Source organism: Pleurodeles waltl, chromosome 2_1 (genome assembly GCF_031143425.1).
Source record: "Pleurodeles waltl isolate 20211129_DDA chromosome 2_1, aPleWal1.hap1.20221129, whole genome shotgun sequence".
Lineage (NCBI taxonomy): Eukaryota > Metazoa > Chordata > Amphibia > Caudata > Salamandridae > Pleurodeles > Pleurodeles waltl.
The window spans coordinates 439,833,298-439,850,911 of NC_090438.1; positions in this window are offsets into that span (position 1 = coordinate 439,833,298).

The window sequence follows — 17,614 nt, forward strand, 5'->3', positions numbered from 1 at the left end:
ATTTGCGTACACACAAGACAATCCCTTGCATCCACTGTTTCAACATATTTACTCAACAAGTGATAGACAACATTAGAAGAAAGCTCTTCTTGAGCATTAGTATAATCATGCAAATGCTTCTCATCTAAACTTCTCTAAAGCTGTTAATGTAGTAGTCTCAGGAGCAGAAGTATGAGTAGCTCCTTTCACATCAAGAACACCCATTCCCACAATCACCACTATAAACAAGACTCCACACATAATTGCCAATCCAACACTCATATATCTACAGCGCCTAGCATTTCTACCTTGATTATTTAACCCAGCCATGATCTGTAAAGAATCAGAAAGCAGAAATAACTCTTACATAAAGTGCAGTAAAAATCAAAAAAGAAAAAAAAAGAATTCTTCTCTCACAGTTTAGTCTTATACTCAGGAACCCTTTTCCTTGTCAAAATCAAATAGCAGCTTGTCACATTCAGTTTTATGTCAATCAGGTTATCAATGTCTCTTTCGGTTTATTTTAACAACGGTCTCTATAAGGTTTCTCCAGAATAGCTCAACAATTCAGCCTCTTGATCACCTTCAGGTTACATCAAAGTACTGAATCGGAACTTCTCTATCAAAACAAAAAGACATAAACTCGTGTTGCCATTCGTTTGTAGTTGTATACGCCCATTCAGGACCTGCATTGCATCGACTTGCTATTCTCTTTCTTTTCATCTTTCAATCAGTACTTATTTCTCCTTCACTCAATTCTTATTTTCTCGTAGTATCTACTTCTTCCTATATTGTTTCATTTATGACCAATTCCTTTTTCTTCCCTATCTGTGACTCTGGCCAATTATCTCCTTTTCATGATCCTTCTGTCAATATTCTTCGATGGATTGGACTCTTCTCCTTCTCTTTCTCTATGGTGTTTGCTCTTGATGGACCTGCAAAGGGCTCAGGAGGAGTCGGATCACTTTGACTTTGATCCGTCTCTACTCTTTCCCCTTCTTGGTCTGGCACTTGCTCTGTCTGCTTTTCAGCACCGTCTGTTTCTAGGAGAACCTCTGGTGAGATAGGCTCTCCTGCTGTATGACAATAATACTTCTGCACTCTCCTGTAATTCTTCACTTTCGTCTCTTACAGGGGTAATAGAACCATCTTCCAAAAGCTTTGGTTCAATCTCAGGCTCTCTTGGCTCTTTTTCTGGTTCAGGTGCCGCAACCTATTCTGCTGTTGTTGGCGCTCTCAACAACACTTCTTCATGATCCTGTGGATATACCACTCACTTTGTGTGGCTCAGGTGTATCACGTTTTGAAGCCCTGCACACTTCACAGCTGTCGTAGTTGTCAGGACCACCTGGTAAGGACCTCTCCAGCATGACTCTATGCATGTCTTGCAAACATGTTTTCAGACAACGACCTATTCTCCGGCTCTCAGATTGTGCCCTGGATGGTGGATGGGGGGCAAGGTGGTGGCCTGCACCTGCTGAGAGAAAGAGCGAACTACATCAGCCAGACCCTTGCAGCAGTCCAACACCATAATATCTGTAATGTTTACAAGTGCATTGGCTAGAACTGCTGGTAATCTCATTGCTCTGCCCAGGAGGATCTCATGGGGGTGACAGCCGTGTCTTCCTGTCGGGTGTGCTTCTCATCAACATCAACAACAAATGCAATGTATGAGGCCATTTCAGATTCGTAGCTGCACATATATTTGCAATTCTTGATTTCAAGGTACCATTCATCTGTTCCACTAGTCCTGATGCTTCAGGGAGATAGCTACAATGCAACTTTTGCTCGATGTTTAGTGCTGCACATAAGAGTTTAATCACCTTGTTGTTGAAGTGAGTTCCTCTATCTGATTCTAAAGAGATTGTAAACCCGAAATGTGGTATAAACTCCCTGAGCAACAGCTTTGCTACTGTGAGACTGTCATTCCTTCTTGTAGGGTATGCTTCAATCCAATGACTAAAAATACACACAATCCCCAACACATACTTCAAAACTCCACATGCAGGCATCTCAATGAAATTAAATTGCATTCTACTGAATGGACCTCCTGCTCTTTCAATGTGGCTCAGATTCACCACTGTCCCTTTTCCCACATTTAATTGCTGACACATTATACAGCGATGACATACTGCCTCTGCTGCCTGCCTAAATTTGGGATTAAACCAGTCCATCTTGAACAAACGAACCATGGCATCCCTCCCAATGTGTGCCTGGCCATGATAATAATGGGCCTTTTGTGATAACAAACTATTTGGCAGAACCATCTGACCCTCTTCAAAAACCTAAATCTCATCAGGACGTTGGACACATTTTAATTTGGTCCAGAGTCATTTCTCTTCTTTGTCAACATTATTTTGCAATGTTTTCAATTCTTCCAAAGTATCGATCACTTTCAATGCAAAACTTGTACATGGGTTATCTTCTTCTGACATAACTTCCCACTTGTCCTTGAACGATATACAGTTCAATCCGCATAACCTTGCGACTTGATCCGCATATCCATTTCTCAGTGAGATGTAGTCCTGTGTCTTTTGATGTGCATTGCATTGTACCACAGCAATTTCTTCAGGCAACTGTGTTGCATTCAGCAATTCTTTTATTCTGACACCATTTCTTCCTGGTGAACCAGTAAAGGTCGGGAAACCTCTTTGCACCCACAATTGACCAAAATCATGAACAATTCCAAATCCATATTGGCTGTCACTATAGATTGTGACTCTCAGTCTCGCAGAAACATGGCATGCTCTAGTAAGCGCCACCAATTCTGCTACTTCTGCAGAATATACACCACAAAGCCAAGAAGCTTCTAATGTACCTGTGATTGTGCATACAGCATATCCTGCTCTCAATGTCTCTGTACCATCTCTGAGACATGAGCCATCAACAAAGACAATTTGGTCATTCTATTCCAATTGTGTATCTCTGATGTCTGGCCTTGGTTTTGTGCACAATTCAGTTACCTCAAGACAATCATGCTCAATGTCTTTCTCCTTTTCTATTTCAACAGTATTACTTGGAAGTAGTGTTGCCGGGTTCAGCACTGTACATCTTTTCAATGTTACATTTGGAGCACCTAGAATGCTCATTTCATACCTTGTCAGTCTGGCACCAGTCAAATACTGTGTTTCGTTCTTGTCAGTAAGATCTCAACAGAATGAGGAACCATTACGGTCAGAGGGTATCCCATCACTACTCCCTCACATTGAGAAAGACTTTGACCAACTGAGGCAACGGCATGCAGACAACCTGGTAAGGCTGCTGCGACTGGGTCCAAGGTAGCTGAAAAATAGGCTACTGGGCGATAAGCACCTCCATGGACCTGTGTCAAAACAGACAAAGAACAAGCATCACGTTCATGGCAAAACAATGTGAATGGCTTTGTGTAATCAGGCATTCCCCATGCTGGAGCTCTGCACGAACTCTCTCTCAACTGAGTGAATGCTTTCTTCTGAACCTGATCTAGTGTATTTGGATCTGTAACCTCCTTATGTGTCAGCTGCTGCAATAGTTTGGCAATCTCAACAAAATTCAGAATCCACTGATGACAATAACCTATCATTCCCAGAAACATTCTGACATCTCTTTCTGAAGTCGGTGGACTTCTCTGCAATATCATTGTAATCCTCTCTCTGGAAATTCTCCTTGACCCCTTTTGGTGTCCCAGGTATTTTACTGACTTATGACAGTACTGCAATTTCAAAGGTGACACCTTATGTCCAAATTTTCCCAAATGGTTCAACAGGGGAATCGAGTCGTACTTACATTCGTCCCTTGTCTTGGATGCAATCAGTAAGTCATCAATGTACTGCACTAGAGTTGATTGGTACATTAGTTCCAATGACTACAAGTTCTTTTTCAAAATGTGATTGAACAGAGACGGTGACTCTGTCTACCCTTGTGGAAGCCTGCTCCAGCTGTAGAGTCTGTCTATGAATTTGAAATTAAAAAGAAACTGACTATCCTCGTGAAGAGGCACATAAAACAAAGCTTGTGACAAGTCAACCACTGTGAACCACTCTGCATCGCATGGAAGGGTCCTCATTGATCTACTTCTAATGAAGCTGCAAGCAAACATGGCTCTTCATCTGAACTAATACTCATCCATTCATCGTTTATTTCATTCTCACTATGTAATGGGAATTGGTGCACTGTGTCTCTACTTCTGTCTTGTCTCTGACATGTGACTTGCTGAGTAAGCATCATCTGTTGCTGTTCCATCGGGGCTTGAGGTATCTGCATTTGCTGTCTAGGTACCCTATGGACCTGCTGTTGCATTGGTTGCAACTGTGTCATTTGTGCACGAGGCATTTGCACCTGCTGCATGGGTTGAGAATTCTGCACTTGATTCTGAAGATTCGCATCAAGTCCTCTGATTCTAGGACTTTCACAGTTTGAAATGTATTGACATCACCACTTTGCTGAACAACACCATCCTGCACCATCAAGGGACACTCCCGCTTCCAGTGTCCCACGTTTCCACACAAATGACACAGTAACATCTTTTTCACCCCCTGCACATACTCCTGAACCACTACAGTACCCAAATCCAGAACACGAATCATATTGACTCCACGACCCCTACCTCTCATCTGAGGTTGGAACATAACAGTTCCCTGCTGCTTCGGCATCTGTTGCACTAAAGCTCCCTGCACTCCTTTTGAGCTGCCTAATTTACATCACCATCGCCTTCTCCTTCAACTTTTTCTGCTTCAACTCAATCTCATCACTACAGTATTTCACATACTGCAACACCTCATCAATCGGTTTCGCTTGCCAACACATCAAATGACTCTTAATCATCTGACCTACTTCAGGTCTCAATCCTTCCACAAACCTGAACACAAAGTGCAATATGTCTTTTGGCTCACTTACTTCTCTACCACTGTACTCCTTGAACGCCTTCAGCAATCTCTCATAGTAGGTATGTATTGACTCCTTCACTTCCTGCACTGTCCTGTCAATTCTCTGCCAATCAATATTTTTAGGCGAGATTCTTGTCTTCAGGAACTCAATCACCTTATAATAATGTGTCATCACTTCAGGTGATGGTGCACCTGTAACTCTATCCCTTTCCGGTTCACTTGTTGGCCAATCCACTGCCCTCTTGCATTCAACCCACAAATCAGCTGGAACCACTATCTACAACAGAGTATTGAAGTCTTCCAACAGACATTTAGAAAGCTTCACAAATCTATTTGTCTACTGGTAACACTCAACTGGTTTCTCTCACAGTTTTGGATAATCATGTGTGAATGACAAAATATCAATCCTGTGCCACGGAACATGAACAAATTGCCCTTCTGGAATTTCTCTCATTGGTAAAATTTTTACTGGATCTTTTTCTTTCTGAGCACCTTCAGACCCTTATTGTGAATCTCGTTTCCGTTTATCCTTATTCTTTGCCCATCTGCCTTCCCACTTTTCTACTGCTCTTATAATAATTCTTTGAGATGCGCTTTCATCCATGCATATCTCATGTTTTCAAAATCCTTTGCCTCAAAATCTAACCTGTAACTCCTTTTCAAATGCTTTGTTTTCTCAATTTCGATGTCATTTTTATCTGCTGAGTCTGCCAATTTTTGAAGTATCTTGCCCACTTCTTTTGCAATTCTCGGACACAAATATCTCAGCTCTTCTTCTGTATAGGATTCTAACCAATTTACTCCCATTGATCCCTCAACTAGTTCTGTTATCTCTATAGCCAGCCTGCCACGATTAATCTGCTCTTCACCCTTGGATGTATTTTGAGGAGTATTCAGACTATCTAACCACTCCTTCAATTGTTGTGCTGTCAATCCCTGTAATGAGATGTTACTCGCATTCGGCATTGGTACTTGCTTTACCACTGCACCTAGAGTTTGCGGTGCCAAGAGCTTCAAGCTCTGACTTGCACTCGGTCCATTTACCACATCTGGAAGAGCAACAAGAGGACTAAGGTCCATTAATAGTCTAGATCAATCAAAGGTCTGTCCCATGGATGAAACCACCTGCACATGCTCTCTCACCACTCTCCTCACGAGGCTTTGTGACATTTCACCCTGTTCTCCTTCAATCGGCCTCTTCTGTGCAAATAATAGTACCACTGGATCAACAGTAATCAGTAGTGATATTGCATCTGGTGCCGCTCTAACACCCGCAATTTGTGGAAGGACTGCTCCCATACTCTGGTTATTCACTGGTGTCACATCTGACTGTGTCCCTGTCATTGGTGTAAACTTCGGCAAACCCTGTGGCTGTACCTGAGGCAACATTGAAGTCAGCTCAGTCTGAACTAGCACTGGCCTCAGAACCACTTGCTCCATGGGAACCACTAAGTTCAAAGTTGTCTCAAGAATTGGTACTCCTGGATAAATTCTCTGTATCAGTGGTGGGTTCATCTGCACTTGGACCACCGAAGTAGTCACTGCATTAGGAGTAGTCTGCACTACCCCTTGTACCTGTCCATTATATGCTTGCACTGGTCCCACTGTCCACGGCACTTGAGCAGGGGCAGTTGGAGCAGAACTAGTACTTGGACCCCTTCATGTGTCGCATATGGTGGAGGTCGGTCCCTCAACACCTGTGTAATAAAATCCTCAACATCTGAATCTTCTTCTTCCACATAAGTCTTTTTCTTCTTCTTACCTCCTGACGTCTTTTCACCCTTACTAGTATCCTCTGTCTCTTCTGACTCATCTTCTTCTGTAATTGCAGGAAATAACTTAACACACTGCAATGTCACCATTCTCCACTTCTTCTGTCCCCAATTCCATCTCGCCTCTGCTAAGGACTTCTCTACCTTCCTTATTCTCCTCTGAAATGTCATTTTTTGCTGCTGTCTTGCTATGAGCTCCCAAACCGCTAATGCCTCAAACTGTGCTGGTCTCGAAAGTGTCTTCGTCTCATAAAATGTAATTCACAACTGGTCCAAAATTCTCAAATTAAACGTTCCATGCTCTGGAAACAGTAAAGCTCCCTGTTTCTCTGTTAATTTGCACCACTGCTTTAACCAAAGACATGGCGCGACACCTCGCTCCTCCATCACAATAAACGCCGGAGAATTTCCGGTGGGGCTGGCTCCCCCACTGTCGCCTTAATGTAAGAATCACCCTTCATGGCACTCCTAAACGCTTTGAAAAACTTAATCTTCTCTTTTGTATTTATTTTCATTCAATAAGGAAATGACTTTTACTCCCAAGATTCCTTTCACCCGCTTACTCAACCAATTGTCTCTCACGGGTGGCTGCCAATCCGCTTGTGACTCTTCTTGCTAACCAACCTACTCCCAGCATGGCTCACTCTGACGTCACACTCACATACTGCAGCTGACAAAGTCTTGCGGGTTGTCCTCCTAATCTTCAATTCACACAAAACTAATGAAACTTATTGCGAGCACTAACCAAAAACAGATAACCAAAACAAACCTGATGGTTTATTACAGGAAGGTACACAATCGCTTCAGAGACCCTACAGATTTTCACTGATGGCCCTTTCGCTCATGCAGCTATTTCTCTTTCTCAGACTCCCACATTTGCAAGCAAAATTCGACCCGCAAATTTCACTCTCAACTGATCAATAGTTCTGTCCTGGTGCACATAGAATTTGCCAAATCTCAGTTGAAAATTTCTCTTACTCACTTAACTTACACACTGACTTGTTGACCACGCCCGATCAACCTACTAAACCAGACAGATTACAACATATAACCAAGTGTCTCCTACACTTGTCAATGTACTCCGGAGTCTTAGACCACGCAGGGTCCGTACATCAGCAACAATCGCGTAGACAATTTTTTAGCATAAAGCACCACACACATATGAAGTTCGATGACTTCCCTACTTTCATACTGCTGAGTACGCACACTCCTACTACTCCCTACTTCCCTCACATGCGTCACAATTCACCTGCGATCTGCATTAGCCATTGCAATCGCAACATGCCACTTTCACACTATCACTAGAATGGTGAGAACATACCCAACTCTACTAGCGGGATCCAGGATCTGGGAAAGTCATTTCTGGGCTTAAGGGGACATCATGCTTGCTGCAATTGCCATTACGAAAAATAAAATCCAAATCACAATAATAACGAACAACTAACCCTACCTCAAACTACCACCATAACCATTGATCACCCCATAACTAGTTCTCCAAGGAAACTAACCATCAAGCTGCTACCAAAAACTGCTAGCGCGCCTCGTCCTTAGTAAGTAAACTTACAAGGGGACGCATATAGGCCGATGAACCTTTTAATTCGCATGGAGTATCCTAGCCATGTAGTGACCAATGCTCGATAATAATCAAAACAACAATCAAAAATATCATTAATCATTTGACAATTATATCACCATTTCATGAATAACCACAACTCACTATAAGGTTTAACAGTTTCATTTCCCTATTAGTTACAATTCTAATGTATAAGGTTAACTCAAGCTTTATTCAATCAATTCTTTGTTAATTCATTAGTGACCACCAATAACATAATCTAATCAGAACTTGAGAAAACATATGCTCTAATGCTTCTGCATAAGCCAACAAAGGTGAAAATATAAAAATTAATAGCAGAGTTCAGCAACCAGTTTGTCAATCATTGTCACTGTCACTGTCACTTGGAACACAAATTTAAAATCTATCTAAGAGAAAAACTTTCAGACAGCGCAGTTGGTCCCTAGAAAGAAAGGCACAAAAGTTAATCAGTCACATTGTCAAAGCTGCCTATCCACTGAATGGATCAGCAACAAAGTCAGTCTTCGTCTTCAGGTCATCAATCGATAAGTAATGCATCAGGCTCTCAAGAGCATGACCCCAATGACAGAATCTCAAATTGCATCTTCCAACATCAGGTCTCCCCTCTGATCTGAAGTTTTTGCCCTTTGTCATGTTATTTTATTAACGTTACCCAGTCCATCCCCTTAATTCCTAATTGGCCAGATTAATCAGCATTTATGACTCTACCAATAATATTTATTTTCCAAATCTATGAATTCTAATATTTTGTAAATCTAAAGGTGTTGATTGGTTTACTGTACGATGTCCTCATCATCCTGCTCATCAGATATAAAAAATGTTGCATCTTCTTCTCCAGTCAGTGTCTCGATTGTTTGAGTCCTGGGAAAGTACATCCAGTCTACTCTACACAGTCTATGTATCAATTTGATTCCATCATCTCCTGTTCGTCGGTACATTGCAGAAAATTCTAGCTAAGCAGACTTTTGTAAGCAGTTCAGGGACAGTTCTACACATTTGCTTCTCTACAGTACATGATTATTCTGCTGCTGCACGAGTCCTGGCAAAACTAGACCACAACTGCGGCTAAGTTAGCTCTATAATATAATGCGAAGCATAGGTTATACATCTTAATATGACATATTACTACATTATTATTGCACATTTTCAATATTTCATGCATTTTTAATCATTTTAGTACAACTTTGTATAAGCTGGTAGTCACTCTTCTTGGGCACATTTTCAAACGTGCACATTCATTTTTCTACGTTTCATTTTTCTATCATTTTCTTGTTAATCAAAACACATAAACATTCATTAATAATTCCTAATTAACATATCTGCTTCAACACTACCACTGTGTGCTCCCGAGTCCAGGTGCCGGGGTCTCATCTGAACACCTCGGACAATGATGGACCTGGCCCAGTGGTAGCGTGCAGACTGTGCCAAGGGTGCAGGAACGTGGGGATAGGGTGCGTGGGAGGGATGGTGTGGGCCAGCGGTGTGAGGCTGCTGGGGATGGGGATGGTCAGGACACCATCACCCAAGTCTTGGCAGCATACCAACAGTCCCAAGGCGTGATGGGCCACAAACTTGTCGAACTCAGGAAGATCAAGCAGTTGCAGTGAAATTACCACCATGAATGCTTACAACAGTGGCCAAAGGCCAAAAATATCTTAGAGGCAATACTCCTTATGGAGGTAAGTACTATACACAATATATAACTAGTACAAAAAATCAGGTAAGTAAACAATCATAGAATAGTGCAAACAGTGAACAAGACAATAGATTGGAATGGGCCTAGGGGCAGCACAAACCATATCCTTAAATGGTGAAATGCAAATGTTGGATTCCCCCTAGGCAAGTGTAGTGTGTAAAGGGGCGCTGGGAGTGTAAGAAAACACAAAAGCTAAATAAAGTACCCCACCCCAGAGCCCAGGAAAACAGGAGTAAAGTACAGCAAGTTTCCTTAGAACACACTAGAAGTTGTGGTAAAGAATTATGCAAGAACCAAGCAAGTCTGCAAGAAACAAATGATGGATTCCTGGACCTAAAGACCTGTGGATAGAGGAGACCAAGTCCAAAAGTTGATGAAGAGTCTAGGAAGAACAGGAGCCCCTGCCAACCTGGATGAAGGTTCAAAAGTGGATTCTCTGGTTAGAAGAAAAGTACAGAAATGCACCAAAGAAGCCGGCTGCGGGTTCCTGCTTGGTGCAAGAGATGTCCTACGTCAAGTCATTGGATGCAGGCTGTATGCGTCACTGGATTCCACCAACAAGCCTTAGTTCACGCAAGAATGCGTTTTGCATCCAAGAGGTGCTGCCCGGACCTCAGACTGGGGAGATAGAGGGGGCTCTCAGCACTTCAGAGATCCCTCAGAAGACCAGGCAGCACCCACAGGAGTCCTAGGACACGGGGACAAAGGAGTTGCAAAGTGCAGTCATTACAGCACTACACAAAGGGATCCCACACAGCTAGAGTACAACTCAGGGAGCTGAGCGTTACAGGATAGAGTGCTAGGGACCTGAGCTAAGCTGTGAATGAAGAACTTTTTGAAGAAGTACACAGAAGTTTACAGAGCTGCAGAAGACGCGATGGACAGGGGTACTGTCTGGCACAGGAAGGCAAGCCCTCACCTCCACCAAATTTGGATACCTGGACCTTTGGACAGTCAGGATCACTTTGGTTCACCACCTGTGTTCCAGGGATCATGCTCGTTGACAGGAGAGGAGTCCCAGAGTACTGGTCATTGTTGCAGAGAGGTGCCTGCTGAAGCAGAGAAGTGACTCTGTCACTCAACGGGAGATTCCTTCAGTTCTTCTAGTGCAGAATGAAGACAGGCAGTCCTCATAGCATGCACAACCTGGAAACTGTTGCATTTGCTGGCTGGAGCTAAAGTTGCAGGTCACAGTAGCCTTCCTGGATACTTTGTTGCAGTTACAGTGGTTCCTGGAGCAGTCTGCGGTTGATCTGATGGTCAGAAGCAGAAGCAGAGGATGCAGAGGAGTTCTGGAGGAGTCTTGCAAACCGAATCTGAGGAAACACCCAGAGGAGAGACCCTGAATAGCCCTGATAGGGTGATTGGCTACCTAACTAGGAATGCACCGATCAGGAGGGGTCTCTGACGTCACCTGCTGGCACTGGCCACTCAGATGCTCCCAGAGTTCCCTGACCATCCTCAAACCAGGTGGCAGAACCCAGGGACACTCTAGAGGAGCTCTGGGAACCACCCCTGGGGTGGTGATGGACAGGGGACTGGTCACTCCCCTTTCCTTTGCCCAGTTTTGTGCCAGAGCAGGGACTGGGGGTCCCTGAACTGGTGTAGACTGGATTATGCAAGTAGGGCACCGTTTGTGCCCTTCAAAGCATCTCAAGAGGCTCTGGGAGGACACCCCTCCCTTGCCTGTAACACATGTTTCCAATGGGAGAGGGTGCAACACCCCTCTCCTAAAGGAAATACATTGTTCTGCCTTCCTGGGATTTAGTGCTCCATCCCCAGGAGGGCAGAAACCTGTCTGTCAGGTGGCAGCAGCTGGGGCTGCGGTGGAAACCGCAGAGAGTTGGTTTGGCAGTACTGGGCATCCATGGTGGAGCCCCAGGGTGCATGGAATTGGCCCCCCAATATCAAAATTGGATTGGGGGTACAATTTCTCAATCTTAGACACCTCACATGGCCTTCTTCGGAGTTACCATTGTGAAGCTACAAATATGTACTGACATATATGTAGTGCACACTTATAATGGTGTCTCCGCTCTCATGGTACCCACACAAACCAAAGTTGTAATAAACAGTACCTGGATCAATTTCATTGCCCATTCACATGTCAGACTAGCCACTTCCTCCTGCCAGTGACACAATTCAGAAATGTCCACTTGAGGATGGCATGGGGATGAGACCTGGAAGGAAAAAGGCACATACAAGGAGTTTAGGTAGGCAAAGGCATTAATTAAACACAAGTCAGTGAAATCTTCTGTAGTATCACTGACAGTGCAAAATGCCTGCACATATCAAAGGAGATAGTCACGAAAGGGCCATCTTCAAGTCTGATGTTGCCAACAAACCGTTGCTCTACGATGTATCAGTAGTCACAGAACATCAGTTACTTACACTCAGGTGAAGTACTGATTGATGAGATCTGCCCACATGTCTCCACCTTCATCCTCATCACTGCCATACTCAATTGACATTTCCAGATGCTCACCCTGTTGCACTGCCAGCTCCCTCTCATCAGGAATGTATGGGATGTTCTTCCTCAGGCCAAGAATGTGGAGCATGCAGCAGGCCACAATGATCTTGCAAACGTTTGCGGGGTAGCAGAGGAGGGTTCCACCTGTTTTGTCAATGCTACGGAATCTGACCTTCATGAACCCAAAAGCCCGATCCACATCACTGCGTGTTCTCCCACGTGCCTCTTTGAAGCCGACTTACCCTGGGGTAGTTGGGTTTCTCACTGGTGACAACAACCAAGGACGATTTGGGTATGCAGAATCCCCTGTAAGGCAAACCAACATGTGTGCAACCATGAGTACTGAGAAAAGTGTCAATAACAGCAGTCATGATACATAGATACAAACATGACAAATGGGACTTACCAACCAGACAGGCCCTCTTCGGGTACAGTCATGTCATCAGCTATGTAATAGCGCTGTTCCGCATGATGAAGGCATCATGGACTAAACCCGGGTACAGAGCACAGACCTGGGAAATGAAGAGGTCCACAACACACTCTTTGGACATTGATAGAATGGAAGTTTTTCCTGTTCCAATAGACCTGTTCAGTGTCAAGTGGTGGAGCCAAGGCTACCTGGGTGCCATCAGTGGCTACAAAAATATGTGGGATGTGTGCCAAACCATTGAATTCTGCTTTCACATGCATAAAATCCTCACGTTGAGGTAACCGGATGTAGCTGTCCACGTGTTTCAACAGTGCTGAGAGGACATCCTCAAATGCCAAATGAACATAGGCTGGGGCATCCCAGCAGATAGGGACACTGTATTTTTGAAGGACCCTGTGGCTAGGGAAAGCAACACTGACTTGACTTGTACAATGGGCTTTATGCTATGTGGATGCAAGATGGCTATCTTCTGATCTGGCTCCAACCGAAGACATTGATCCATGATTGTCTGCCTATCCAGGTGGTAGATCTGAATCATTAATCTGTCCATTATGGTCTGTAAGTCAGCAAGTGGACGGTACACAGGAGGTTGCCTGATCTAAATTCCACGTATTTATTTTTTGCCTAAAATCCATAAGAATAAATTACATCCCCCGGATAGACCTATAGTTAGTATGAATCAGTCTCTGTTGGAAAACATTTCAAGATATTTAGACCTGTTTCTGTGCACCTTTGTTACTGAATTACCCTCCTATCTCTGTGACACCAATGATTTCCTGGCCAAGATACACAACATTACTTGGCATAAAGATTATTTAATAGTCACTATGGATGTGGCTTTTCTCTATACTTCCATCAAACATCGATATGGGATACAAGCCTGCAGATATTTTTTAAGAACACGGACCAATGAGTTCTTTGAACATACAGAAATGCTGTTGTCCATGTTACAATTCTGTCTGACCCATAACCTGTTCATATTTGATAATGATTGTTTTTTGCAAAAACAAGGGACGGCTATGGGTGCTTCCTTTGCTCCCAGGTATGCCAATTTATATATGGGTTGGTGGGAGAAAGAGGTGGCTTGGTCTGAGGGCAATAACATTTACATGGGCAAAGTGGTATTGTGGGTTTGATACATTGACAATCTTTTTATTATCTGGGATGGCTCTGATCAATCACTTTTGGAGTATATAAATATACTTAATGATAATGAGTTTAACATTCACCTAGAAACCACTTTTAGTAGAGATACTATTGAATTTTTAGATGTTCTACTGGAAGTGAAAAATGATCGATTAGAGACCACCATTTATCGTAAACCCACGGCGTGCAATTCCATTCTGCATGCCAATAGTGGACATCCTATGACACTATAATAAAGCATACCTTACAGTCAGTTTCTGCGGGCTCGCAGAATATGTTCTGATGAGAGTAGATATGATATGGAAATCCTGACAATGACAGAAAGATTTTTAAGTAGAGGATATCCGCTTAAAATCTTGGTTGATGCACAGAACCGAGTCAAAGAGAAAAGCAGGGATGAGTTACTTTTTAAGAATACACCTATGAGCAATGAGACAAAACAATCACCTCCTAGAATATTTTTGGAATTCAATCAACAACATGGTTCAATGAAAAACATATTACAAAATAATTGGCATATTCTACAGAATTATTTAAATATCAGGGATATCATTGGCCAACATCCTTCCAAAACCTATCGCAAGGCTCGCTCACTAGGAGACCATTTGACTTGAAGTTTCTTTTCTATAAAAGATAATACATCTTGGTTGAGCAAAAAAAGTCTGGAGTTCTGGAAATGTGGCCACTGTAAGGCATGTAAATATGCACAGAATATGCAAAACTATCAAACATTTGATGGACGCCATTGTGACATTAAGGATCGCATCACATGTGAAACTGAATATGTGGTCTATGTTGTTGAATGTGGATGTCGAAAAAAATACATAGGTAGTACCATCCACAAGTTGAAGATCAGATTTCTACAACATTTTAAAGCTATTAAAAATCATGACAGAACGTATCCTTTGGCTAAACACTTCTGGGATACACACAATGGCGATTGTAGCACTTTAATATTCTATGGAATAAAATTAATCAAAAGTAATTCTAGGGTGGGTGACAGAACATTAGAACTTAGACAAATGGAATCCAAGATGATTTTACTACTTGGATCTGAGTCTCCTTGGGGTCACAACCTTGATGCTGAATTACATGTCCATTTATTAAATATTATAGGAATTGAATTCTAATTATAATCTGATTATAGTGGAAAATGATATTTATTGATGTAGTAATCAGCATCCATTCGATTTTGTAGACAGTATAACATCTATATTTGCCATGAACTAGTGATGATCTGAATTTCTATGTTGCCTTGAGAAACACAGAATAGTATGTGTTTATTTTTGATTTTGATTTTTTCTTCCTATACCTGTAAGATATTAGGGGAAGAGATACATTTTCCCTCACTGTTTTTAACATGTGATATTCACATAATTTATGTAGAAGTGGTTTTGATGTTTAGCACTTTGCACTTTATTTAGCGGCCTCTCCTTCCTTTATACATGCATATATCAAAATTTCGAACAAAGGATTAAGAATTAGTATATTGTGCTTTGAAAAAATCTTTCTTATGTTAGAGACACTAGGCACTTTGAAAGGTGATGATAAATCCAGGAGTTAAAAGATAAAATGCTCCCATGTATGGGTTATAATATACGAAGACATTTGTGTAAAAAGGCTTTAGACTAAAAATCCCTAGCTTAGTTCAGTAGTATAGCCAGACTACTTATAAATATTTATAGCACTTGACACTTCATCATTATTTCTAAATTGCAATTTTGGAAAATAACAGTGATTTTATCTATTTTCTAATTTGAATAATTATGAGAGTTAATTGAAATACTTAATTATAGGATAATGATTATTTTATTTGTTATGAATGTATTTAAAAATATTTGAAAATGTTTAAAAATATCTAAAAAAATATAAAAAAATTGATCAATAATAACTGATAAAATATTTGCTGATAATGTGGAATAATATTTTTCAATTGTGCTAATTATGATATGGCATTGAACTAATTATGATATATTAATTGTTTTTTTTCTACATAGGGCAGTAAAATTAATTTGATTGAGAGTTAACAGCTTTTAGCTTATTCTATTGTTTGTAATTATTATGACAATTGATTTGTACCTGCAAGAGTTACAAGTTTTAATAGTGTCCATGTCAGCATAAAACAATATACGTGAATCACTGTTAAGGAAGCATTTTGTTATCTAAATGCAGGCCCATTTTGGTTACTTGCATGTTAACCCCTTCTGTGCCCAGGACGTAATGGTTACGTCCTGAGGCACAGTGCTTGTGTGCCCAGGACGTAACCATTACGTCCTGGTCACAGAGCCCAGAGGGAGTGCTAGCGCTCCCTCTGTGGGGTTTCCCCACCCCCCCAAGGCAGGGATGGAAGGGGAAGACCTTCCCCTTCCACCCCGACCCCCTCATGACATCAGTGCGCGAGCGCACGCTGATTGTCACAAGGCCTCCTCCCGCGATCGGAAGAGAAATGCAAAAGCATTTCTCTTCCGATCATGTGGAGAAGGCCGAGAGACTTCAAAGGGAAGGAAACTTATTTCCTTCCCTTTGAATTCTCTCTCAGCGTTTTGGCAGCCGGATTGCCAGCAATCAGGCTGTCAAAACACCCACTAGACACCAGGGATGTTGTTTTTTAAATGAAAGTGGCATAAGGGAGCCACCCCTTAGGCAGGGGTTGTTCCGCTGGGGGCAAATTTATTTTAGGCCATTTCTGCCCCCCTGGGGGGCAGATCAGCCTATTTTAATTAGGCCGATCTGCCCCCAAATGGGGCAGAAACCACTAGGCACAGGAGATTTTTTTTTGTTGTTGTTGTTTTACAGATGGGGAGCGACCCCTTAGGCAAGGGTCGCTCCCCTGGAGGGGCAAATTGTATTTAGGCCATTTAGATTGGCCGATTTTAGGTCAATCTGCCCCCAAGGGGGGCAGAAACAACTAGGCACTGGTGATTTTTTTTTTTGCGCCAATGTCACGCAAGGGGAGCGAACCCGTAGGCAAGGGTCGCTCCCCGGGGGGGGGCTTAGGGGGGCAACTTTATTTTAGGCCATTTCTGCCCCCCTGGGGCCGGCTGAGCTAGAGGCCAAAATCCACAGGTAGACACTTTGCAAAAAACACCTCTGTTTTCTGTGAAAAAAATTGTGATGTGTCCACGTTGTGTTTTGGGCCAATTCGTTTTGTGGGCTCTAGGCCTACCCACACAAGTGAGGTAGACTTGGGGGAACGCGGTGTGGAAGGAAATTTGTGGCACCTCTCAGATTCCAGAACTTTCTGTCACCGAAATAAGAGGAAAAAGTGTTTTTTGGTCAGATTTGAGGTTTGCAAAGGATTCTGGGTAACAGAACCTGGTCAGAGCCCCACCAGTCACCCTATCTTGGATTCCCCTAGGTGTCTAGTTTTAAAAAATGCGCTGGTTTGCTAGGTTTCCCCAGGTGCCGGCTGAGCTAGAGGCCAAAATCCACAGGTAGGCACTTTGTAAAAAACACCTCTGTTTTCTGTGAGAAAATGTGATGTGTCCATGTTGTGTTTTGAGCCATTTCCTTTCGTGGGCGCTATCCCTACCCACACAAGTGAGGTACCATTTGTATCGGAGACTTGCGGGAACACAGAATAGCAAAACAAGTGTTATTGCCCCTTGTCTTTCTCTACATTTGTTCCTTACAAATGTAAGGCAGTGTGTAAAAAAGACGTC